This window comes from Balaenoptera musculus, chromosome 4 (assembly GCF_009873245.2).
Source record: "Balaenoptera musculus isolate JJ_BM4_2016_0621 chromosome 4, mBalMus1.pri.v3, whole genome shotgun sequence".
In the NCBI taxonomy this organism is placed as follows: domain Eukaryota; kingdom Metazoa; phylum Chordata; class Mammalia; order Artiodactyla; family Balaenopteridae; genus Balaenoptera; species Balaenoptera musculus.
In genome coordinates this window covers 94,545,438-94,571,770 of record NC_045788.1, presented here as the reverse complement: position 1 = coordinate 94,571,770, position 26,333 = coordinate 94,545,438, and positions in this window count along the sequence as shown.

Here is a 26,333-nt window from a genome sequence, read left to right as displayed (position 1 = left end):
CTCAATTTCGTTCCTCTTTATGGCTGAGTAATATTCCATTGTATATATGTACCACACTTCTTTATCCATTCATCTGTCAATGGGCAGATCGATTGTCGATTGTTTAGGTTGTTTTCATGACCTGGCTATTGTAAAAATTGATGCAGTGAACATTGGGGTGCATGTGTCTTTTTGAATTATGGTTTTCTCTGGGTAAATGCCCAGTAGTGGGATTGCTGGGTCATATGGTAATTCTATTTTTAGGTTTTTAAGGAACCTCCATACTGTTCTCCATAGTGGCTGTATCAATTTACATTCCCACCAACAGTGCAAGAGGGTTCCCTTTTCTCCACACCCTCTGCAGCATTTGTTGTTTGTAGATTTTCAGATGATGCCCATGCTAACTGGTGTGAGGTGATACCTCATTGTAGTTTGGATTTGCATTTCTCTAATAATTAGTGATGTTGAGCAGTTTTCATGTGCTTCTTGGCCATCTGTATGTCTTCTTTGGAGAAATGTCTATTTAGGTCTTCTGCCCATTTTTGGATTGGGTTGTTTGTTTCTTTAATATTGAGCTGCATGTGCAGTTTATATATTTTAGAGATTAATCCTTTGTCCGTTGATTCATTTGCAAATATTTTCTCCCATTCTGAGGGTTGTGTTTTCGTCTTGTTTATGGTTTCCTTTGCTGTGCAAAAGCTTTGAAGTTTCATTAGGTCCCATTTGTTTATTTTTGTTTTTATTTCCATTACTCTAGGAGGTGGATCAAAAAAGATCTTGCTGTGATTTATGTCAAAGAGTGTTCTTCCTATGTTTTCCTCTAAGCGTTTTATAGTGTCTGATCTTACATTTAGGTCTCTAATCCATTTTGAGTTTATTTTTGTGTATGGTGTTAGGGAGTGTTCTAATTTTATTCTTTTACATGTAGCTGTCCCAGCACCACTTATTGAAGAGACTGTCTTTTCTCCATTGTATATCTTTGCCTCCTTTGTCATAGATTAGTTGACCATAGGTGCATGGATTTATCTCTGGGCTTTCTATCTTGTTCCATTGATCTATGTTTCTATTTTTGTGCTCGTACCATATTGTCTTGATTACTGTAGCTTTGTAGTATAGTCTGAAGTCAGGCAGTCTGATTCCTCCAGCTCCGTATTTTCCCTCAAGACTGCTTTGGCTATTCGGGGTCTTTTGTGTCTCCATACAAATTTTTAGATGATTTGTTCTAGTTCCATAAAAAATGCCATTGGTAATTTGATAAGGATTGCATTGAATCTGTAGATTGCTTTGGGTAGTATAGTCATTTTCACAATATTGATTCTTCCAATCCAAGAACATGGTATATCTCTCCATCTGTTGGTATCATCTTTCATTTCTTTCATCAGTGTCTTATAGTTTTCTGCATACAGGTCTTTTGTCTCCCTAGGTAGGTTTATTCCTAGGTATTTTATTCTTTTTGTTGCAGTGGTAAATGGGAGTGTTTCCATAATTTCTCTTTCAGATTTTTCATCATTATTGTATAGGAATGCTAAAGATTTCTGTGCATTAATTTTGTATCCTGCAACTTTATCAAATTCATTGATTAGCTCTAGTAGATTTCTGGTGGCATTTTTAGGATTCTCTATGTATAGTGTAATGTCATCTATAAACAGTGACAGCTTTACTTCTTCTTTTCCAATTTTTATTCCTTTTATTTCTTTTTCTTCTCTCATTGCCATGGCTACGACTTCCAAAACTATGTTGAATAATAGTGGTGGGAGTGGACATCCTTGTCTCTTTCCTGATCTTAGAGGAAATGCTTTCAGTTTTTCACCATTGAGAATGATGTTTGCTGTGGGTTTGTCATATATGACCTTTACTTTGTTGAGGTAGGTTCCCTCTATGCCCACTTTCTGGAGAGTTTTATCATAAATGGGTGTTGAATTTTGTCAGAAGCTTTTTCTGCATCTATTGAGATGATCATATGGTTTTTATTCTTCAATTTGTTAATATGGTGTATCATATTGATTGATTTACATATATTGAAGAATCCTTGCATCCCTGGGATAAATCCCACTTGATCGTGATGTATGATCCTTTTAATGTGTTGTTGGATTCTGTTTAATAGTATTTTTTTGAGGATGTTTGCATCTATATTCATCAGTGATATTGGTCTGTAATTTTCTTTTTTTGTAGTATCTTTGTCTGGTTTTGGTATCAGGGTGATGTTGGCCTAATAGAATGAGTTTGGGAGTGTTCCTTCCTCTGCAATTTTTTGGAAGAGTTTGAGAAGGATGGGTGTTAGCTCTTCTCTAAATGTTTGATAGAATTCACCTGTGAAGCCATCTGGTCCTGGACTTTTGTTTGTTGGAAGATTTTTAATCACAGTTTCAATTTCATTTCTTGTGATTGGTCTGTTCATATTTTCTGTTTCTTCCTGGTTCAGTGTTGAAAGGTTATACCTTTCTAAGAATTTGTCCATTTCTTTCTGCTTGTCCATTTTATTGGCAGGATGCTTTGTATTTCTGCAGTGTCTGTGGTAACTTCTCCTTTTTCAATTCTAATTTTGTTGATTTGAGTCCTCTCCCTCTTTTTCTTGATGAGTCTGCCTAATGGTTTATCAAAGTTGTTTATCTTCTCAAAGAACCAACTTTTAGTTTTATTGATCTTTGCTATTGTTTACTTTGTTTCTCTTTCATTTATTTCTGCTCTGATCTTTATGATTTCTTTCCTTCTGCTAACTTTGGGTTTTGTTTGTTCTTCTTTCTCTAGTTCCTTTAGGTGTAAGGTTAGATTGTTTATTTGAGATTTTTCTTGTTTCTTGAGGTAGGCTTGTATAGCTATAAACTTCCCTCTTAGGACTGCTTTTGCTGCATCCCATAGGTTTTGGATCATCGTGTTTTCATTGCCATTTGTCTCTAGGTATGTTTTGATTTCATCTTAGATTTCTTCAGTGATCTCTTGGTTATTTAGTAACGTATTGTTTAGCCTCCATGTGTGTGTTCTTTTTACTTTTTTTCCCCTGTAATTCATTTCTAATTTCATAGCATTGTGGTCAGAAAAGATGCTTGATATGATTTTAATTTTCTTAAATTTACTGAGGCTTGATTTGTGACCCAAGATGTGATCTATCCTGGAGAATGTTCCATGCGCACTTGAGAAGTAAGTGTAATCTGCTGTTTTTGGATGGAATGTCCTATAAATATCAATTAAATCTATCAGGTCTATTGTGTCATTTAAAGCTTGTGTTTCCTTATTAATTTTATGTCTGGATGATCTGTCCATTAGTGTAAGTGAGGTGTTAAAGTCCCCCACTATTATTGTGTTACTGTCGATTTCCTCTTTTATAGCTGTTAGCAGTTGCCTTATGTACTGAGGTGCTCCTATGTTGGGTGCATATATATTTATAATTGTTATATCTTTTTGGGTTGATCCCTTGATCATTATGTAGTGTCCTTCCTTGTCTCTTGTAACGTTCTTTATTTTAAAGTCTATTTTATCTGAAATGAGTATAGCTACTCCAGCTTTCTTTTGATTTCCATTTGCATGGAATATCATTTTCCATTCCCTCACTTTCAGTCTGTATGTGTCCTTAAGTCTCAAGTTGGTCTCTTGTACACAGCATATAGATGGGTCTTGTTTTTGTATCCATTCAGGAAGCCTGTGTCTTTTGGTTGGAGCGTTTAATCCATTCATATTTAAGGTAATTTTTGATATACATTCCTATGACAATTTTCTTAATTCTTTTGGGTTTGTTTTTGTACGTCCTTTTCTTCTCTTGTGTTTCCCACTTAAGAGAAGTTCCTTTAGCATTTGTTGTAGAGCTGGTTTGGTGGTGCTGAATTCTCTTAACTTTTGCTTGTCTGTAAATCTTTTGATTTCTCCATCGAATCTGAATGAGATCCTTGCCAGGTAGAGTAATCTTGGTTGTAGGTTCTTCCCTTTCATCACTTTAAGTATATCATGCCACTCCCTTCTGGCTTGTAGAGTTTCTGCTGAGAAATCAGCTGTTAACCTTATGGGAATTCCCTTGTATGTTATTTGTCATTTTTCCCTTGCTGCTTTCAATAATTTTTCTTTGTGTTTTATTTTTGCCAATTTGATTACTCTGTGTCTTGGCGTGTTTCTCCTTGGGTTTATCCTGTATGGTACTCACTGTGTTTCCTGGACTTCGGTGGCTATTTCCTTTCCCATGTTAGGGGAGTTTTCGACTATAGTCTCTTCAAATATTTTCTTTGGTTCTTCTCTCTCTTCTCCTTCTGGGACCACTGTAATGCGAATGTTGTTGTGTTTAATATTGTCCCAGAAGTCTCTTAGGCTGTCTTCATTTCTTTTCATTCTTTTTTCTTTAGTCTGTTCTGCAGCAGTGAATTCCACCATTCTGTCTTCCAGGCCACTTATCTGTTCTTCTGCTTCAGTTATTCTGCTATTGTTTGCTTCTAGTGTAGTTTTCATTTCAGTTATTGTATTGTTCATCTCTGTGAGTTTGTTCTTTAATTCTTCTAGGTCTTTGTTAAACATTTCTTGCATCTTCTCGATCTTTGCCTCCATTCTTTTCACGAGGTCCTGGATCATCTTCACTATCATTATTCTGAATTCTTTTTCTGGAAGGTTGCCTATCTCCACTTCATTTAGTTGTTTTTCTGGGATATTATCTTGTTCCTTCATCTGGTACATAGCCCTCTGCCTTTTCATCTTGTCTGTCTTTCTGTGAATGTGGTTTTTGTTCCACAGGCTGCAGGATTGTAGTTCTTCTTGCCTCTGCTGTTTGCCCTCTGGTGGATGAGGCTATCTAAGAGGCTAGATGGGAGGGATTAGTGGTGGGTAGAGCTGACTGTTGCTCTGGTGGGCAGAGCTCAGTAAAACTTTAATCCACTTGACTGTTGATGGGTGGGGCTGGGTTCCCTCCCTGTTGGTTGTTTGGCCTGAGGCAAACCAACACTGGAGCCTACCTAGGCTCTTTGGTGGGGCTAATGATAGACTCTGGGAGGGCTCATGCCAGGGAGTACTTCCCAGAACTTCTGCTGCCAGTGTCCTTGTCCCCACAGTGAAACAGAGCCACCCCCTGCCTCTGTAGGAGACCCTCCAACACTAGCAGGTAGGTCTGGTTCAGTCTCCCCTGGGGTCACTGCTCCTTCCCCTGGGTCCCGATGTGCACACTACTTTGTGTGTGCCCTCTAAGAGTGGAGTCTCTGTTTCCCCCAGTCTTGTCGAAGTCCTGCTATCAATTCCCACTAGGCTTCAAAGTCTGATTCTCTAGGAATTCCTCCTCCCATTGCTGGAACCCAGTTTGGGAAGCCTGACATGGGGCTCAGAACCTTCACTCCAGTGGGTGGACTTCTGTGGTATAAGTGTTCTCCAGTCTGTGAGTCACCCACCCACCAGTTATGGGATTTGATTTTACTATGATTGCACCCCTCCTACCATCTCACTGTGGCTTCTCCTTTGTCTTTGGATGTGGGGTATCATTTTTGGTGAGTTCCAGTGTCTTCCTGTTGATGATTGTCCAGCAGCTAGTTGTAATTCTGGTGTTCTTGCAAGAGGGAGTGAGAGCACATCCTTCTGCTCAGCCATCTTGGTTCCTCCTCCCTTTTTGTCTTCTTTATGGATTCCTTTGCTGTGCAAAAGCTTTTAAGCTTTATTAAGGTCCCGTTTGTTTATTTTTGTTTTTATTTCCATTTCTCTAGGAGGTTGGTGAAAACGGATCTTGCTGTGATTTATGTCAGTGTTCTGCCCCTGTTTTCCTCTAAGAGTTTTATAGTGTCTGGCCTTACATTTAGGTGTTTAATCCATTTTGAGTTTATTTTTGTGTATGGTGTTAGGAAGTGTTCTAATTTCATTCTTGTACATGTAGCTGTCCAGTTTTCCCAACACCACTTATTGAAGAAGCTGTCTTTTCTACACTGTGTATTCTTGCCTCCTTTACCAAAGGGAAGGTGACCATATGTACATGGGTTTATCTCTGGGCTTTCTATCCTGTTCCATTGATCTATGTTTCTGTTTTTTGTTCCAGTACCATACTGTCCTCATGACTGTAGCTTTATAGTATAGTCTGAAGTCAGGGAGCCTTATTCCTCCAGCTCCGTTTTTCTTTCTCAAGATGGCCTGGCTATTTGGGGTCTTTTGTTTTTCCACACAAATTGTGAATTTCTTTGTTCTAGTTCCAGGAAAAATGCCATTGGTAGTTTGATAGGGATTGCATTGAATCTGTAGATTGCTTTGTGTAGTATAGTCATTTTCACAGTATTGATTCTTCTAATACAAGAGCATGGTATATCTCTGCATTTGCTTATATCATCTTTAGTTTCTTTCATCAGTGTCTTATAGTTTTGTGCCTACAGCTCTTTTATCTCCTTAGGTAGGTTTATTCCTAGGTATTTTATTCTTTTTGTTGCAATGGAAAATGGGAGTGTTTCCTTAATTTCTCTTTCAGATTTTTCATCATTAGTGTATAGGAATGCAAGATGTTTCTGTGCATTAATTTTGTATCCTGCTACTCAACCAAATTCATTGATTAGTTCTAGTAGTGTTCTGGTAGAATCTTTAGGATTCTCTATTTATAGTATCATGTCATCTGCAAACAGAGACAGTTTTACTTCTTTTCCGATTTGTATTCCTTTTATTTGTATTTCTTCTCTGATTGCTGTGGCTAAAACTTCCAAAAATATGCTGAATGATGGTGTTGAGAGTGGCCAACCTTCTCTTGTTCTTGATCTTATAGGAAATGGTTTCAGTTTTTCACCATTGAGAATGAGTTTGGCTGTGGGTTTCTCATATGGCCTTTATTATGTTGAGGAATTTTCCCCTTTATGCCTACTTTCTGGAGAGTTTTTATCTTAAATGGATGTTGAATTTTGTCAGAAGCTTTTTCTGCATCTATTGAGATGATCATATGGTTTTTATTCTTCAATTTGTTAATATGGTGTATCACATTGTTTGATTTGCATATATTGAAGAATCCTGGGATTCCTGGGATAAACCCCACTTGATCATGGTGTATGATCCTTTTAATGTACTGTTGGATTCTGTTTGGTAGTAGTTTGTTGAGGATTTTTGCATCTGTGTTCATCAGTGATATTGGCCTGTAGTTTTCTTTCTTTGTGACATCTTTGTCAGGTTTGTTATCAGGGTGATGGTCGCCTTGTAGAATGATTTTGGGAGTGTTCCTTTCTCTGCCATATTCTGGAAGAGTTTGAGAAGGATAAGTGGTAACTCTTCTCTAAATTTTGCTAGAATTCGCCTGTGAAGCCATCAGGTCCTGAGCTTTTGTTTGTTGGGAGATTTTTAATCACAGTCTCAATTTCAGTGTTTGTGATTGGTCTGTTCATATTTTCTATTTCTTCCTGGTTCAGTCTCTGGAGGTTGTGCTTTTCTAAGAATTTGTCCATTTCTTCCAGATTGTTCATTTTATTGACATATAGTTGCCTGCAGTAATCTCTCATGATCCTTTGTATTTCTTCAGTTTCAGTTGTTACTTCTCCTTTTTCATTTCTAATTCTGTTGATTTGAGTCTTCTCCATTTTTGTCTTGATGGGTCTGGCTAATGGTTTATCAATTTTGTTTATCTTCTCAAAGAACCAGCTTTTAATTTTATTGATCTTTGCAATTGTATCCTTCATTTCTTTTTCATTTATTTCTGATCTGATCTTTATGATTTCTTTCCTTCTGCTAATTTTGGTGTTTTTCTGTTCTTCTTTCTTTAATTGCTTTAGGTGTAAGGTTAGGTTATTTATTTGAAATTTTTCTTGTTTCTTGAAGTAGGATTGTATTGCTGTAAACTTCCCTCTTAGAACTGCTTTTGCTGCATCCCATAGCTTTGGGGTCGTGGTGTTTTCATTGTCATTTTTTTTCTATGTATTTTTCGTTTCCTCTTTGATTTCTTCAGTGATCTCTTGGTTATTTAGTAGTGCATTGTTTATCTTCCATGTATTTGTATTTTTTACATTTTTTTCCGGTAATTGATATCTAGTCTCACAACATTGTGGTTGGACAAGATACTTGATACGATTTCAATTTTCTTAAATTTACCAAGGCTTATTTTGTGGCCCAAGATATCATCTATCCTGAAGAATGTTCCAGGAGCACTTGAGAAGAAAGTGTATTCTGTTTTTTTTGGATGGAACGTCCTATAAATATCAATTATGTCCATCTTGTTGAAGGTTTCATGTAAAGCTTGTGTTTCTTTATTTTCATTTTGGATGATCTATCCATTGGTGAATGTGGGGTGTTAAAGTCCCCTACTGTTATTGTGTTACTGTCAATTTCCCCTTTTATGGCTGTTAGTATTTGCCTTATGTATTGAGGTGCTCCTTTGTTGGGTGCATAAATATTTACAATTGTTATATCTTCTTCTTGGATTGATCCCTTGATCATTATGTAGTGTCCTTCTTTGTCCCTTGTAATAGTCTTTATTTTAAAGTCTATTTTGTCTGATATATGAATTGCTACTCCAGCTTTTTTTTGATTTCCATTTGCATGGAATATCTTTTTCCATCCCTTCACTTTTAGTCTGTATGTGTCCCTAGGTCTGAAATGAGTCTCTTGTAGACAGCATATATTTGGGTCTTATTTTTGTATCCATTCAGCCAGTGTATGTTTTTTGGTTGGAGCATTTAATCCATTTACATTTATGGTAATTATCGATATATATGTTCCTATTACCATTTTTAAAATTGTTTTGCATTTGTTTTTGTAGGACTTTTACTTTTCTTGTGTTTCCTGCCTAGAGAAGTTCCTATAGCATTTGTTGTAGAGCTGGTTTGATGGTGCTGAATTCTCTTAATTTTTGCTTGTCAGTAAAGTTTTTAATGTTTCTGTTGAATCTGAATGAGATCCTTGCTGGGTAGAGTAATCTTGCTTGTAGGTTTTTCCCTTTCATCACTTTAAATATGTCCTGCCACTCCCTTCTGGCTTGCAGAGTTTCTGCTGAAAGATCAGTCATTAACCTTATGGGTATTCCCTTGTCTTATTTTTGTTGCTTTTCCTTTGCTGCTTTTAATATTTTTTCTTTGTATTTAATTTTTTATAGTTTGATTAATATGTGTCTTGTCATGTTTCTCCTTTGATTTATTCTGTCTGGGACTTTCTGTGCTTCCTGGACTTGACTGACTCTTTCCTTTCCCATGTTAGGGAAGTTTTCAACTCCAATCTCTTTAAATATTTTCTCAGACCCTTTCTTTTTCTCTTCTTCTTCTGGGACCCCTATCATTCAAATGCTGGTTTGTTTAATGTTGTCCCAGAGGTCTCTGAGACTGTCCTCAATTCTTTTCATTCTTTTTTCTTCATTCTGCTCTGCGGCAGTTATGTCCACTATTTTATCTTCCAGGTCACTTATCTGTTCTTCTGCCTCAGTTATTCTGCTATTGATTCCTTCTAGAGCATTTTTAATTTCATCTATTTTGTTGTTCATCATTGTTTGTTTGCTCTTTAGTTCTTCTAGGTCCTGTTAAAATGTTTCTTGTATTTTTTCCATTCTATTTCCAAGATTTTGGATCATCTTTGCTATCATTACTCTGAATTCTTTTTCAGGTAGACTGCCTATTTCCTCTTTGTTTTTTTGTCTGGTGCGTTTTTATCTTGCTCCTTCATCTGTTGCATATTTCTCTGTCTTCTCATTTTTTTTTACTTACTGTTTTTGGGGTCTCTTTTTCGCAGTCTGTAGGTTCGTAGTTCTCGTTGTTTTTGGTGTCTGCCCCCAGTGGGTGAGATTCGTTCATTGGCTTGTGTAGGCTTCCTAGTGAAGGGGTCTGATACCTGTGCTCTGGTGGGTGGGACTGGATCTTGTCTTTCCTGTGGCGTGTTTTTGGGTGTCTGTGAACTTAGTATGATTTTAGCCAGCCTCTCTGATAATGGGTGGGGCTGTATTTCTGTCTTGCTGGTTGATTGGCATGGGGCATCCAGCACTGGAATTTGCTGGGCGTTGGGTGGAGCTGGGTCTTAGCATTGAGACAGACATCTCTGGGAGAGCTCTCACTGACTGATATTATGTGGGGCTGGGAGATCTCTGGTGGTCCAGTGTCCTGAAGTCAGCTCTCCCACCTCAGAGGCTCAGGCCTGACACCAGGCCAGAGCACCAAGACCCTGTTAGCCACATGGTGAATTCTCCTGGATGGCTCCAACAAGGATGGTACCCAGGGTAGGTTCTTGTGGCAGAAAGAATTCAAAGAAGGCCTGTATACATTTTAATTTTTAAAGATCCTCTAACTTAAGCTTCTGGATATATGAAGTGAAGAGCAAAATTATTTTACGAGTGTTCAGAAAACTTAGAATTGATGCACGTAGGAACCTAACCAAAATTACAGAGAAGAAATTGTCTAATTTGTAACTGAAGCAGTGTACAATGCTTGGTGAGACTGAAGAGCGTTCAGTTGTAATTCAGGATAGTTTGATTGGCACTGAAAATTATTCCAAGTACATAATGAGAATAAACTTGATGAAATAAGCAGATGATACATAGTGTCTAACAGGACAATAGAACATGTAATTGGATGTTGTACTGTGTTCCTTGTTGTAGATTAGGTGAACATGCACAAAAGTGTTACTATCATGAACATCACAATTGGATTTCATCTGCAAATTCTTAAATGGATTACTAGTGGAATAAAAATAAGCAGAGAAACATTAGTTTAAAACAGCTTTATAAAAGGAATAGAGGAAAGTACTGTGATTATTGGCAAGTCATTCCACCATGTCAAGGTTTTAAAAATGGAATCCAAATTGCTGTCTATATTGCAGTAATAAAGTATGGGTTGAGAAGATATTTAAGCACTTAGAATTGACAAAGGAACAACATTTTAGAGCAACTGACTAGGAAGAAAATTGGAAAAGTTATTATGTATAGTCTTTTGTGTTATAAATATATAGGAAAGTGCATTGGACAGAGTTAGGACATAAATAGAAGTATTTTTTCTGCTTCAAAATAGTGTGCCTATTACAAATTACTAGATTACTAAGAGATTTAGCTATGAACGTATGCTGTCTAGAAAATATCTAGATAATTGACTTTATTTTACTTTTTTATACTTTCTAAAGAGTCACATATCATTGAAAACAGTCCCCCAAATTACTCAAGAGGAAATCTTTAAAAGATTTGAATTGCTTATCCTAAAGAAAATACCAAGAAGGGATTTGATTAAATCTTTACTATGTTTGAAGCGTTTCTCTCAAGATCTTGGAGATCAGTTTTTTAAGATATCTACATAGTATCAACAAAAAGAATATGAGCTTAAACTAAAATCCAAATGTTTGTCATTAATTACTTTCAAATGTTCAGTTACTCAAACTGTTAACTGCAAGGTTGTGGAGATTCCATCTCGAGACATTGTAAGGAAAACTAGAAATAGATATAAGGTACAGAAGACCAAACATCTGTATGTACGTTTCTAAAATTTAGTTCTGGGAAAGCATATAGAAATAATTTTGTGTAAACACCATAAAATACCTTTCATTAAAGTCTTATTATATTTTTTCAAGATACCATTTAGAACTTTTAATGTGCAGTTGAGTATGTTTGCACAGAGTATTCCAAAGAGCACAGAACTACACTGGCAGTTTTAGGAGTATTAAGATATGACACCGTTGGCACCAAGATTATAAGTCTTACAATAGACACTGAGAAAAGTGGGCTGATAGGTAGAGGTGGGTGACAGGCTTCATTGAAGGTGGCAAGAAAGAAAGGGAAAAAAGTTGTAGGTGTCATAGGCTGACAAAGAGTATTGTTTTGTGAGCCCATAGGAGATAACACTTTAAAAATTTTCTACGTTAGAACTGTATGGAGGTGGAGGATGTTAATGAAGATTCTAAGTCTCATTCCCAGAGATTCTGAGTGAGACTTCACACGTGTTTTGTAATAAAATACCAGTGAGGCATGTATAATGGGAAATTGAATAATTGGCTCAATTTGTCTGCTCCCCCTGCACTCACAGTTTTTATGGCCTCTTCATGGGCTTGGTTCACAGAAATTTGGGTTGGTTCATAGACATTTGTCTGCTCCCCCTGCCCACTCACATGCTCTTTATGGCCGCTTCATGGGCTTGGTTCATAGAACTTGACCTGCTTTGGCCAATGTCATATGACAGTACTAAACCCAAGTCTCATGTGTGTCTGCTTGTCCTCTCTATATGTCTGCCACCAACACGAGAAGATTAGCTCATGAATGATAAATTTTGTAGAGAGTTATGTTACTAAAAGTGGCAAATATTACTAGATCTCTTTTTTTTTAAATTAACTTTTATTGGAATATAGACTAGATCTCTTTTAACAGATATGTTGAGAACCTGACATTCATTACCAATGTGGAGAGAAAAATGTCATCTTTACACTGCTCAGTATTTTCTAGAATAAGTTGATTCTTACATCCATCGCCTGGGTAAATGCTACTCCATCAGTTGGGGCCCTAGAAGAGATACGTATGCAGCAGTGCCACTGTAGCTAATGTACAGACCTGTAGTGACAGGAAGAACACTCAGCTGCTGTGACCTGAAGCTGACTCACCCAGTGGACAGATAGATATTTTACATGATATCATGGGTTTTAGTAAGTTTTTAGTATAACAGTGCTGAGTAATAGCAATAACAAAATCTAAACCTCAAAGATGTAAGAAAAAGCACTTTTTTTCTCTCTCTCAAAGATTTTTGGATTAGCTGAGTATTTTTGCTTCAGGCTGCAGGTTGGTTTCAGGTCATCTCTACCTGTCCCTCAATCTGGGAGCAGGACATGCTCTTTTCATGGCAGAGGACAAAAGGGCAAGAGGGATGCCAATCATGAAAGCATTTAATACCTCTCTCATACAGTGTTTGCTCATTTTCCACTTGTCAAATAATTCATGTGGCCATTCCCAATGTTGGGGAGAGTGGCATGAATTACAGTCTGCAGTAAGATAGAGGGAGTGGGTAGTAAATATTAGCAGAACAATAATCTATCACATCATGCATTACTTGTGTTAATCTCAGTATTCTGTATTGAGAGTAAAGGCCGATGAGGAGAGGTTATCAGAATCCATGATCTCCAACTTCTTTTTCCTTTCCGAGGTTGGGTGGCCTTAAAGATGGGTAGAGTTGATGTTCTTTGAGAAGGCCTTATTTTCAGAAAGGTGCACTTTTGCTAAGAACCAAGTTCTGGGCAGAATTTTTAGGTGATAGTTATCAGTAATATGTTCTCCTCTAAGAATTCCATGGACATCTTTCCAGATTCAGGGCAACCTTTCTTTCTGGATAATTATAAACCTGATGTTAAATTTTACCATCCTTTTTTTTGTCTTTTCCATCTTTGTAATATCTATTCTTTAATACTGAAACTAAACAAATTCATCCTGATTCCCTACTTTGATTTTAGCATGCAGTACATTATTTTCGAGGTATAAATGTACATGTCTGTTAGATTTTGTTGAATCATAAGTTCCCTGAAAGCAGAGGAAATATATCGTTCATTTTCACCCCCAGTATCTGCTCACTCCCTGACCCTTTGTAAGTGCTCAATGGAATATAGGGAGTGCTTACTCATATCACACAGGAACTCTTGTCTTAAAGTTCAAAAAAACTACATTAGCACAAACTCTTTCTGAGAATAATTAAAGAGTAAAATTATCAGTTCCAATCAGATACCACATATAGTCTCCAGATATATAGATTTTTCTGTTTATATGGTAATCACTTGACTTGTTCCTTTTTACAGTACCAACTCAGTAAATTCAAATGTATATGTTTTGAATCCAGTCATAGGATTTCTTCTATATTACCTCCACGTTCATTTTTTTATGCTAGCATTTATCTATAATCCCTCCATTTTAGCACCTAATGAATATTTAGACCTTGCCTTTGGCTTGTAGATGACCTCACCTGAATTTTTCTTCTTTTTTTTTTTTTTTTTTACCTGCTCCCAAATTCCAATTATTGAAATTTCTGGTGTTTATTCTAATTCATCTCCATTGTTACATTCTGTTGCCTCTTGCCATCAAAGACTGCCCCTTGCAGACCCTTGATCTTCTTTTAAGGACAATCATGGCTCTCCCCTCCTTGCTAAATATTCTGAGTCTTCAGAGGGCTGTTTGATGTTAGATTTCATGAGTATCCCTTAAAAATAACAACAACAAAAAAATTCTAATTTTTTCATTTCTTGGCATCAATCTAGGGTTATAATTAAATATCTCATTCTTTCTGGCCTAGTTCTAAGGTTATTTCTTCTTAATCATGACTTTATTAAAAATTAAATATAATGTATTCATTCTTCTACCTGGCTTCCTGAGTCTCAGTTTACCTTTGCATTACTGTAATCATTGTATTTTGGTGCCACAAAGCTCTGACATCAATCACAATAACACATTTTCACCTTAACCACACCCCCATATTTTCTCTTTCTCCTTCATGCTTTCAGTTTTAGCTTTATATATGTCCTTAGGTAAACCACTTTTAGATGTCCTAAAAAATAAAAAATTACACACAATTTACCTTCTAAAATCATTCCAGTACTTCTTAACTAGCATGTAGACATTCTTTTCTCTTCTTCATTTCCCCACTAGGCTTTAAATTAACTAAATTATTGGATAATTTCCACTTTGAGCCTGGTTACTACTTCTACCATTCTTCTGAACACAGAATCTCTCTGGTATGAAATAATCTCCTAAATATAAAAAATAATATAAAAAATAATGGGTTTTGAGTGTCTCTCATCCTCCCATCTCTCAGGAAAATTTGGCACTGCTACTGATACCCTGGTTCTCAACTATCTGAATATTTTTCTCTCTCTGGTTTTCTTTCTTCATCCCTTGAAAAATGTGAACATTTCTCATAACTTAGCCCCTAACCCTCTCCTCATCTGTTTTCTTTGTTCCTTCAGAAAACTTCTCTATTCCCATCAACATATATCTGCTTAATTAATAATGTCAAAATTTATGTTTTTTTTCTCTTTGTCTCTAGTGACACATCTCTAACAACCTGTCAACTCTTTCTATCAATACAAAGCTACCATCCTGTGTCCCTCAGACTCCTTTCATGTCTGTCACTAACATTCCCACCAATTTATATCATTTAATTTGTTCATTTCCATTAATAGCCCTTCTATTCCTCCACTCGCTAAGACTGAAAGCCTCAGTTACAATAGCTAATATTCACTGAGCCCCTGCTGTGTTGTATATACTAGGTATCCTTTTCATACATAATCTCATATTTTACTCTTTTGAGGACCTGCATACTTTCTTTTTCTTATATAGATCCCTGTCAAAAATTTCGATAGAAATGTATTCAGTTAAAATATTTTCTGCCCTAAACACTTGTGAAGATGTTGTACCTATTGTATAATATATTTGCTCATTTTCCAGACTGCTGATTGTTGGAATGTCTCACTGTAGTTCTGGAATTTCTTCTCTCTTATATCTATACTTGCTCTCTGGGTTATCTCATAGATGATGAATATGCACAAATTTATATTTCCGGCCTCTCCCCTGAAATCTAGCCACTTAACCTGCAAATTTCTACTCAACATCTTTACTTGGATATCTAATAACCAACTCAAACTTGACAACCAAACTCCTGGTCCATATATCCCTTAACCATGCCCAAATCTCTTTTTCACCAGGGGTCTTCCTTTCAATAAAAGACAGTTTCACTCTTTCAGTTATGCAAACCATAAATTAAATCGTGACTCCTCTTATACCCCCAAACTAATCCCATTAATGATCTCTTTATCTCTCATTTCGATTTTTGCAAGAACATCCTAACAGGTACCCTGTTTTTTCACTCTTGCTCACCTACAGTCTGTTTTCTACTCATCAGTCAGAATGACCAACTAAAACTTCCTTCTCTGCTCAGATCACTGCAATGAAGGGCCTTAAAATGTCTTATAGGATCCTGCCTCTACTGACTTCTATCTCTCCCTCTCTGACCACATTTCCTGTCATTCTCTCTTTTGTCAACATCAGCGGGTCTTAAGGCAGGGGGTGAGAGGTGGGAGATTTGGTCCTCACCCTCCCAGGCAGGTACTTTTAGCAACATCTGGAGACAGTTTTGATTTTCACAACTGGAGGTATGGGGTATGTATGGGGGTCTGCTACTGGTATCTAGGGATGCTGCTAAACGTTCTACAATGTACAGGGCAACATCCCTGCCCCACACACAACAATTAACTGGCCCAAATGTCAGTAGTACAGGGTTGAGAAACACTGCGTTACACCTACAGTGATGCCCTTGAAGTTCTCATATTAAAAGTATATTAAGAATATATAAAGAATGCCACACCCTCTGGCCATTTCACTAGATGTTGCCTCTCCCTGGAACATTCTTTTCCTGATGCTTCTCTCTAGAACATTCTTTTACTGAAAGGTGTATGCCCTCATTTTATTTAGATCTTTATCAGATACAACCTCAATGTCCTCCTATAACCATCCTGTCTGCTATCATTAAACCTACTTTGTTTTCTTTATTACATTGACATACAGCCAATATATTATATATTACTTGTATATTTGGCCTTTGTTTCTGTCCACTAGAACAGGAGCTCTGTTACAGCAGGGTCTTGGTCACTACTATATCCCTTATCCCTAGAAACTGGAACAGTGTCTGAAACATGTCAGGCACTAATAATATGATTGAATGAATGAATATAAAGAGATGAATGGATTGTTTATCGAAAGGCAGCTCATCCTATCTTATTAATTTCCTTCTGTGTACTTAAGATAATTTAACTCCCAAAGTTTTAAGGATTCTTTCCTTCCTCCTTTCTCTTTTATTGTTTACTACTTGCACCGGTTCTTCAAATTTAAAAATGCCATTTCTGTTTCCACATAAAATTGTCAGAGTTTGTGTTTGTAACTTTACTTAGCAGGAAATGCCCATCACAAACCACTTATTCTGTGTAGTTTAATAGTTCACTGCTTCATAAAGTCTATTAGTAAAATTTCTCTGAATTACCAAATTCAGTTTCTGCATTAGGTACTATTTCCCTGGTTGACTAACCATATTTTTTATGGCGTCATATACTTTTAAAATAGGACTATAACAATCTTTTCTAAAAATCAAAAGCTGTGACAATATTGACTATAAGTATTAAAGTCAAATTATCAAATATATCTTCTTGATATTAAGGAAAAATGGTTCAGACTCATCTCTTAAAAAGTTACTTAAATTATATGGGCCATGAAAAAAATTTATTTTCTTCAGATTTTTGTGTTTATCTGTAAGACTTAGGAGTCTAGAGTTCCATATTAATTCACTAATGAATGGATGTTACAGTTAATAAGATGGATAGTGATTAAATAGATGAACAATCAATTTTAGATGAAGAATAATTGTCTAATCCTGGAATGTGCTAGTCCTAATATGGAAAATAGATGAGTTTCGAGTTCTGGTGTCCTTGATATGGACAAATTTTATTCTGTGTTGAGGTGGATAATAATGCCAGAGACATTTTTATTTTCATGTTCTTCTTAGATACATGTGTTTGTGTACGTATATATGTATGTATACATATATGTATATATTTATCTATATAAATGTTCTGTACCAGCCACAGCTTACATTTTCAATTTTATTTTCCTGATAGTATATTTTGAAGAGCAGAACATTCTAATTTTAATAAAGTTCAATTTATCCTTTTTTTCTTTTATGCTTTGTGTTTTGTATCTTACTAAGTTATCTTTGCCTAACTTATGGTCATAAGGATTTTCTCCTACATTTTCTTCTAGAACTCTTATAACTTTAGCTTTTCCATTTCAATCTATGATAAATTTGAGGTTAATTTTTTAATAGTATAACAGTGTGATGAAAGTATTGATCTTCACTGCCACCAGCCCCAGTCCTTTAAGGGTATTTAGTTGTTTTTGCTTGAAATATATTGGAAATTTGATAAAAAATCCGTTGATCATATTTGCTTGTGTCTAATTTTATATTCTTTATAGTGTTCATTTAATTCATGTATCTAAGCTCACAGCACCTATGCTTGATAAATTTATCTATATAATAGTAAACCTCAAAATCAGTTAATGTAATTATGTTCTTTCATACACAGTTTCATACACAGTTTAGAATTAGTTTCTACCAAAATTCTTTGAAATTTTGATTGGGATTGATTTACATCTACCTGTAAATTTAGGATAAATCGATGTTTTCACAATATTGTACCTCTGAATCCATAAACGTAATAAATCTCTATATTTTTCAAGTCTTCAGTGATATTTTTCAGTTTTAAATGGACAAATCTTACACATTTTGTTAAGTGTATTACTAAGTATTTTAATTTTTTACATGACAATATATGATTTTTTATATTTTTCAATAATTTGTGAATATATAGAAATAAAATTAATGTCTTATATTCTGTAACCTTGTTAAATTCATTTATCAGTTATAATCATGGTTTGAATTTCTTAGAATGTTCTAAATATAAAATTTTGTCATTTTTTGCTCTCCAATCAGTTTTTTAAAATAATATTACTTTTTCTAGCATTAATTCACTGGATAGGCACTCCAGTCCAGTGTTGAATAAAAGACATTCTAGCCTTGTTTTTGAACTTAGAAAACTTTCAGTGTTTCATTATTAAGTATCTTAACTGTAAGTTTTTCTTACATGCCCTCTGAGGAAGTTTTATTCCTTTCCAAGTTTGCTACAAATTGCTCCCTCCTCATCCTCTTTCTGGAATCTGAATCAGGGGAGTCAGAATCTACCTTTATATAATATTATACCACTATGCTGTAAACAAAAAATAAATTTCTACTATTTTTGTGTTAAGTAATCAGTGATTTCTTAGACCAATTAAGAATTAAGAATAAATGAATTTTATTTCAACTTTACTTAGTTCAATTTCTTCTCCTCCACAAACCTCGGAAAGGCAATATTCTATGAGAAATAAACTTTTTTTTTTGTCCTTTTTCTCTGACCCAGAAGTCTCAAATTCTCAGGTATTCTTCTAGTATATCCATGAAATCCTGGTAGATGAACATGTAAACTTGCAGCTTGGGTAAAATCTCAAGCCTTTCATAGTTCATAAAGCGTCTCTACATAGCCTGCTTTATGCCAGTAGTCTGCCCCCAAATTTCAGCTGTTTTGTCCTCCCTCCACACTGGTTTCTGTCTCCTCACCTCAGTGAGCCCACCATTCTCTGTTTGGTATTTCCCAATCTGCATTGTGATCCAGAACATGCCTGAAGGAAGGAAGTGGGAGTGATTGTAGTGCTGACTTCCTGTTTCCCATCTCTCAGGGCTTGTAGCCCTGCAATGCTTTATTGCCTTAGGTCTGCAATCGTTTTATTTTATTTTGTACAGTTTTCTAGTTATGCATTTTTTTGTTTGTTTTTTAATATCAAGAGGATACATCTGGTACCAGTTACTCCTTCATGGCTGACCTTTTTCTTTTATAGTTTTGATTTAAAAATTTTAATTACATATATTTTATTTATTTTAAATTAGTTTTTTATTATCAAAATTGTGTGTACGTGTGTGTTTACCTTAGTTGGCTTTCTTGGTTATCCTAGGAAAATAAGAAAGTGTTCTCTGACTTCTTACGTAAAAAAAATATAATACTATAACCATTTCATTATACCACTAGAACATTCAAACTTTATCTCCACTTACCTGCTCTTGATTTTGCATTATTTTGCTTAACGTGTATTTTATTGTCTTATATGATTAACATTTGTTCATATTTATCTACCTGTTTGCTTTTTTTGGTGGCCTTTATTATTTCCTGCACTTTTACATACAGAGAAAAAAAGCATAGAAGAAAATAAGGAAAGCAGGGAGGGAGGAATGGAAGGAGGAAAGGAAGGTAGTTACATCCTTCTGATTTTACTCAAAATAACACAATTTTATTTAGAAACAGAGAAACAGACAACTGAATCTTAAGTAAGAGGATGATAGTAAGAATTTTATGAAGTACTGATTTTTGAGATTAAATATATGTTAGGGAATCTGGAGTTAACCACACCATCAGTGATTTGGGTTTACCATAAGTATTTATTATAAGAAATCATTCCTACAATTGAGTTAAATATATGGAATGCTTATCAAAAGAGCATAGCTTCACTTTTCCAGAATTCACTCAATATGATCTTATTATAGGCAACAGATTAGGCTTTATAACCTCTCAAGGAGAATGCCAGGTCCAAGAATACTTGTGATATGTCAAGAAACTCCTCCTTCAGCTGTGGTGCTGTGAGACTGCTCTACAGTTTGGGAACAAGGTTAGCGATTTGACTGAACCTCAAAGAATAAACAGTAGGGGAAAAAAGGCAAAATCCATCAGTATAACTATATCAACACCATAGTTAGAAGTGTAAGTAGAAAAAAATTATATTTACTATTCATCTTCATGTCTAATTATGATTTTTGGCAGCAAATTGATTCCTGGCAACACGTATAGTATAATTGTGCTAATCCAAAACAGCTTTGTTACCAGATAAATTAATATAATACCTGATAACTTTATGTGCATCACACATGTAATTACTAAACATTATTTTGATTTTGATTATACCTTCCAGTTAATTGATTCCTTAAACTGGAAATTTAAAACCCAGTTTTGGAGAGGTTGTAGTTGAGCAGATAACTTTATGTTGCAAGTGTTGGAGCCAACCAAAGATTCTGTTGTAGACATTCTTCTATTATTACAAAGCAAGGAGGAAAAGTATCTTCTGCATTATAAAGATATTTTTAGCATTAGCTAATAAAAAAATCAGGCACAAAAACAAAACAAAAAAGTTTTCACTATTCTTTTAAATTCTGACAGCCATTATTCTCTTTAACAGAGGAATTTCAAAATAATAATGAAATAATTAGGGACATTATAAGCAGTCCCTACTACCCATCTGTCTTTCAAAGACAATAGACTTATTGGCTGCTGACAAAAATGACAAATTTAATTATTAACTAAATTTCCCTAGTGCATAGATTAATCTTTAGAATAAGGCAGGTCCTTGGAAGTAACATAAATTCTTGCAGGTCCACTGAGATCTCTTTTTATAAACTATTGTTGTATTATTAAAGGGAACCTAGAAGATTCACAAAATTAATTAATTTCTCTACATCTCAGTGTTACTCCTGAGAATATACACATTCACTTGTGGAATATGACTGACCATAATTCTTATTTTCTGGTATCCACCCAACATCCCAGCCTTAATAGTTGTACTTTTGCATCTTCCCAGAACTGTCTTCATACCAGAAATTTGAATTTCTTAGTTTTCTTAAAAGTTACATTAAAAAGTTGCTGTTTGTTTTGTCAGATGCTTAAAATAATTGAAAAGGAAAAATAGGAATAGATGAGGAAGGAAAGGAGAATATACAGTTAAGATGACTTTTGTTGTTTTTAAATCTAGGTTGTCTTTGTCACATAATTAACCCCAGTAATAAGTACACTTGGTGTTTGTGTGATAAACCGAAAAGAACTCTACAATACCTAGCCTCTGCTAATAACTTAAATAAAAAATCCCCACCTATTATTTTCACCTAAAATCCTAAAATCATTTTTTATTCCTGACATGGCACAATACTTGAAAGGACATAAACCTTATGTATAAAACCAGATTATTTCCAGCACTGTGCACACATGAACCAAGGACCACTTTGTTGTATTTCTATAGCTACAGTAAGACAAATAGGCTGTATCATTGCCCTTTGGATTATTGTACCTTCATAGCTTAAATAATGAAAGAACACAGGCAAATTGAAGTAAGTCAAATAAAGAAATCAAGTTTCAAACTCTGGTTTACTATTATAATGATAAATTATACATAGATGCAGAAAGTCCAACTTTATTCCCTTGATCTACCACTCCCACTATTAGAAGCAGAATATCATCCTAGAAACGGTAACTGAAGTAATCCAATTGTTTAGACAAAAAAATGAGTTGTGAAACTTAGCAGAAAGCAAATTATATTTTCACAGTCATTATTTGGATAAAACTAGATGATGAATTTGTGGAGATGAGATTTGTGACATTGTACTAAATATGGACATTTTGCATGCACACTTAAGTACATGTGTTCCTTTTTGTAAGAGCATGAATCCCTAGTCGTCACATTTATTCCCTAGTTGTCCCACTTCTTCCCAAGCACAACAGATTGCCTCAGTGCTTGACATATTACTATGATGGCCATTAGTTATGTCTGATTTGCAAAAGTTCTTGATCATTTCCAGATCTATTTAAAAAAAAATAGCGCTGATAGTCTACCATGTCAAAATTCCCACTCTGTTATTAACATGTCCTGCCAGATGTCCCCAGTAATGTTGTGACTACAAAATGCTCTATTTCCTAATTTTAGAATGGAAGAATATTAACCCTTAGCATAGTAACCAGTGGAAATGATGCACAGGACAAATCAAGGAATTTTTTTCTGCCATTGTATTGTGCTGCCTTACAGCTCACTGAAATTAAAATCTTTAAAAATTGAGAGGAAAAAATGTCCTTCTCCATGCTTAATAAAATAACTGTAACAAAATAAAATTCCTGGTTATTTTTTTTCTATTTTGTAAAAAATAGCTTTTTGCATCGTCTAACATTAATTCTCCCATTGAGAGATGGTCTGAAGTCCACAACTGTGTTTGTTTTGAGATCAGTATAAATAGATACCTATCGGAAAAAGCAAAGGTTTTGTCCTTCTAAAAGATGAATGTGGAATTGATGGATGTTTTCTGCAATTCATGTATAAATATTTTTTATTATTACTCAAATTTACCATGTTTCAAGGTGAAAACTGTACCATAGAAATTCAGGAAGAAAACTAAATCACAGAACATTTGAAGAGTTGCTCTTTTTTTTTTTGAAAGATGGTCAACTTATGAATAGACCTTAGGATTCCTTAATTTTCTTATTTATCAGACTAAGATAAAGAATCATGTATTCATTGTGATCAGGCATATTCAATGGATGAGATAGGGCATGCAACTTTTTATTCCTGTGCATATTTTAGTTCATTCTGAATGATTTCAGTTAGGTTTTGCTCAATGGGTAATAAATATAAGAAATAAGGAGGAACATAAGGCAATTTAAGGCAATTGGTATAAATAAGTTTAAGAGGAAATTAGGCATTTTTATTGCAAAAGAATGTCACACAGAAAATGGATTGAGTGCAAGGATAATGGAGGTAGGTGAAGCTGATTTATTGTATGGAGGCAGGAGCAGGGGACAAGTGGCTATTTTCTACTCTGTAGTTTCTTATGTCTCACTGGGAGAACCTGTATTTTAAGATAATTATATACAGTCATGAAAATGGTAACAGCTGCATTTTGGCAACGTGGCATGCAAATTACTAGCGCTACTCAGGCCATGTAAGCATGAATTGATGAGAGATTTGAGAGAGGAGCGTCAACAACTTCTGCCTGGTAGAACTAAGGAGCATTGAGAAAGTTAATCAGAGTATGATGACCTAGCACTGCCTGCAAAGGTTCCTGAATTCAAAAGAATCTGGAATTTTAGACCATATTCAAAAAATAGCACAGAGTTTACACATCTACATTGTTCAGTAACCTAATTTCTCATATAGGTTATATTTTCTTTAAGTTTCATTTACTGGATTTAGCATGATCCCCATTTGAAACAGCTGCAAATGGTATATAATTAGGTCAGAATGTTTTGTTATCAGGATCCTCAGTTGCTTACATTGGCTTATGAAAAGGTCATTGTGTGAAAAGGGATCTGAATATCAAAGAGATTCCAGCTGGTTAGTTATTTTAATTATGCAGTGGAATCAGCTATTTCCCTGCCAATATCTAAAGTTACTTATGGAAAAGTTACTCAGAGGCTCTGTGAAGATATTCTTTTTGCATTCTTTTCATTGCATGTTGTAAATCTATATTTTTCAACTCTTCTGTATATTTAGAACTTCCTGTCAAATAATGTCTATCCATGCATTCTCTCAACAGTAGTTATTGTGGGACTATGATATACCTGACAATATGTATAATCTTCATTATCAAGGAATGTATAGTCTATTTGGGGAGGTGAAATATACAGTAATTATAAAGCACAAGATGAACCCCTCCAAGCATGTAATTCTAGTTTAGATTTTCTACACTTCTTAAAGCTCAATGTTTAGAATCCTGAGAAATCTGATTTTCTGTTGTCTTCTCTGTTTTATCTCACCTATAATACTCAAATTTGCATTTTCTTCTAATCTTAAGAAAGGAAAAAGATGAAAAACAAAACTCAGGACTTCCCTTAACCTATGTTACTAAGCTTTGGGATGTTGCTCGGTGAATTTCATTAAATTTACAAGTTAAAAATAGCTGTCACATGCACCAGCAATTAAGGTGTAGGAAGTTTTTAAAGGTTACATTAAGAAAGGCGGGAGAAATTAGTATTTCTTATAAATCAATTCAGTAAAGTTAATTGGCAGGAAAGGGTTGACTGCTTGTCTTACAATTTAGGCAATAATTGCTTTGGTAGTGGGCAGAGCAGAAGGTGCTGTTGTTTTTTGCATAGGGGACTGAGCTCAGTGTCCTTTATCATACCACCCAATTGCTTTGCGTCCTTATGATGGTAGGACTTAGTAGGAGCCTGCTGGAATAATTAGGTTAGTAACATGGCAAGAAATATTTTATTTCTTGTTTCAGGACTTTGGCTGACAATATCAGTATATAACCCTGAATTTCAGAAAGTAAACTGAAGACCTGTCCTCAAATGTGATTTTGTTTCCTTTTTTTTTTTCTTTATTTTTTTAAATTATTATTATTTTTTATTACTATTATTTTTTTCCTTTTTTTTTCTCTCTCTCTAATCTGGTCAAAAGAATGTCCTTTTTTTTTCTCTCTCTAATCTGGTCAAAAGAATGTCTTCGTTGTCCACCTCCCTCACCTTTGAGTTTTTCATGAATTCTATTTCTGGAATTCCATTCCTATTCTCTTCTGCCAATCCAGATCCCTTGTAACCTTTGATCTGGCTCAAGTTCCAGCCTCCTTGAAGCTCACAGTATTGGTCTCTATTCTTGTCTTTAACTTCTTGGTGATCCCCAGAAGTTTATGTCTGGAATTCCCTCAATCTTTCCAGCAAATAACATAGGTACACAGATAACTTAAAGATCTACTTTTCCTGAAGTTCTGTGTTTGTTTGTAAGAATTTTGTTTGAGTATATAATTCCTATATAAATAACAATACATTATATATGCAAAAATAGATGGTTATTCTTGATCCTTGAATAACTCCTATAAAATAATATACATTTTCTTTAACAGTAATGTATTTCACCCATGGTATCTATAAAGCAAAAAAAATGGCTGTTAGCAGAGTTATGCCTTATGATAAGAGATCACTTGTGCTGGAAATACCTAAGTTCCTGAGGGACATACCATGGAACATGCCTGGCAAACCCAGCCTGGAAAGAATTTATACATAATAATACATACATAAAAGTGAATTCCTGCTTATCTCTCAAACCCCAGTCAATTACTTGCTCATTTGAAAAACTATCTTTAGATCTTGACCACAACTCTAGGGACTAATTACTAGATTCTTATTTTACCATTCTATCTTGCATATAGCTTTAGTAAAGAACAAAGTACACATAATGGAAATCACTTATGACTTCTTTGTTAACTCAGTAAAACTCTGAGATCATATACCGCACCTTTATTTGTTTAGTACAAATCAGTATTCAAAATATTCATTTAATAAATAAATTGGAAAAGGAATTTTGAAAGCATTGTATTACTTACATATTTTAGATATGGGTATATTTTTCCCTGACTTTACTATAAGCACATCAGAATGTAAAAAAAACTAAGTGGAACTGAAAGTGTTCATATGATTTAAAAATTGTTAATGTTTTTGTGCATTATATTTCCCCCTATAAGTTGATAAAGATAATGTGAAGGGATTTATTACTAAATGAAGATAGAAAAATTGAGGTATGGGGATTTTATTTTTTGTCTGGGCATGTGGTGTTATTAGTCTCCATGGGGGTGGACACTAGTAAGTGCTATAGATTACAACCACTTCTATTTAATTCCTGTTGATTTTATTTTCAGAGCTGCTTCTTCACAGATTCGAAATATATGGCTATGTGGGGGAGGATAGAACATCATGGGTATAATGTTAAACACGGGCATATACATTCACAAAACCCACAAAACACAAAATGTGCTGAAGCAGCTGGAGTGTTCTTTTTTCTGATAGCAACTTAGAAGACAAGAGGATGAGCAAAGTTGGCAGTTGGATTATACTGACAAAAGCAGAGCAATTCGTGCAAAGAATTTACTGTGAGTAGGTCTGAGACTGACATGTGCGATCACATTTTACCTCTATAAGCAGTGCAATGATTTTGAAATTAAAGTGACTAGATACACAAAAATATTAAGTTTGATAGCTCCACAAAAGACATTTCATACTTAAAAAATGTGTGTGCTTCCACTTTAACCAAGCCCCATTGGAGAAATGTGGGTCAATGGTGATATTTAATT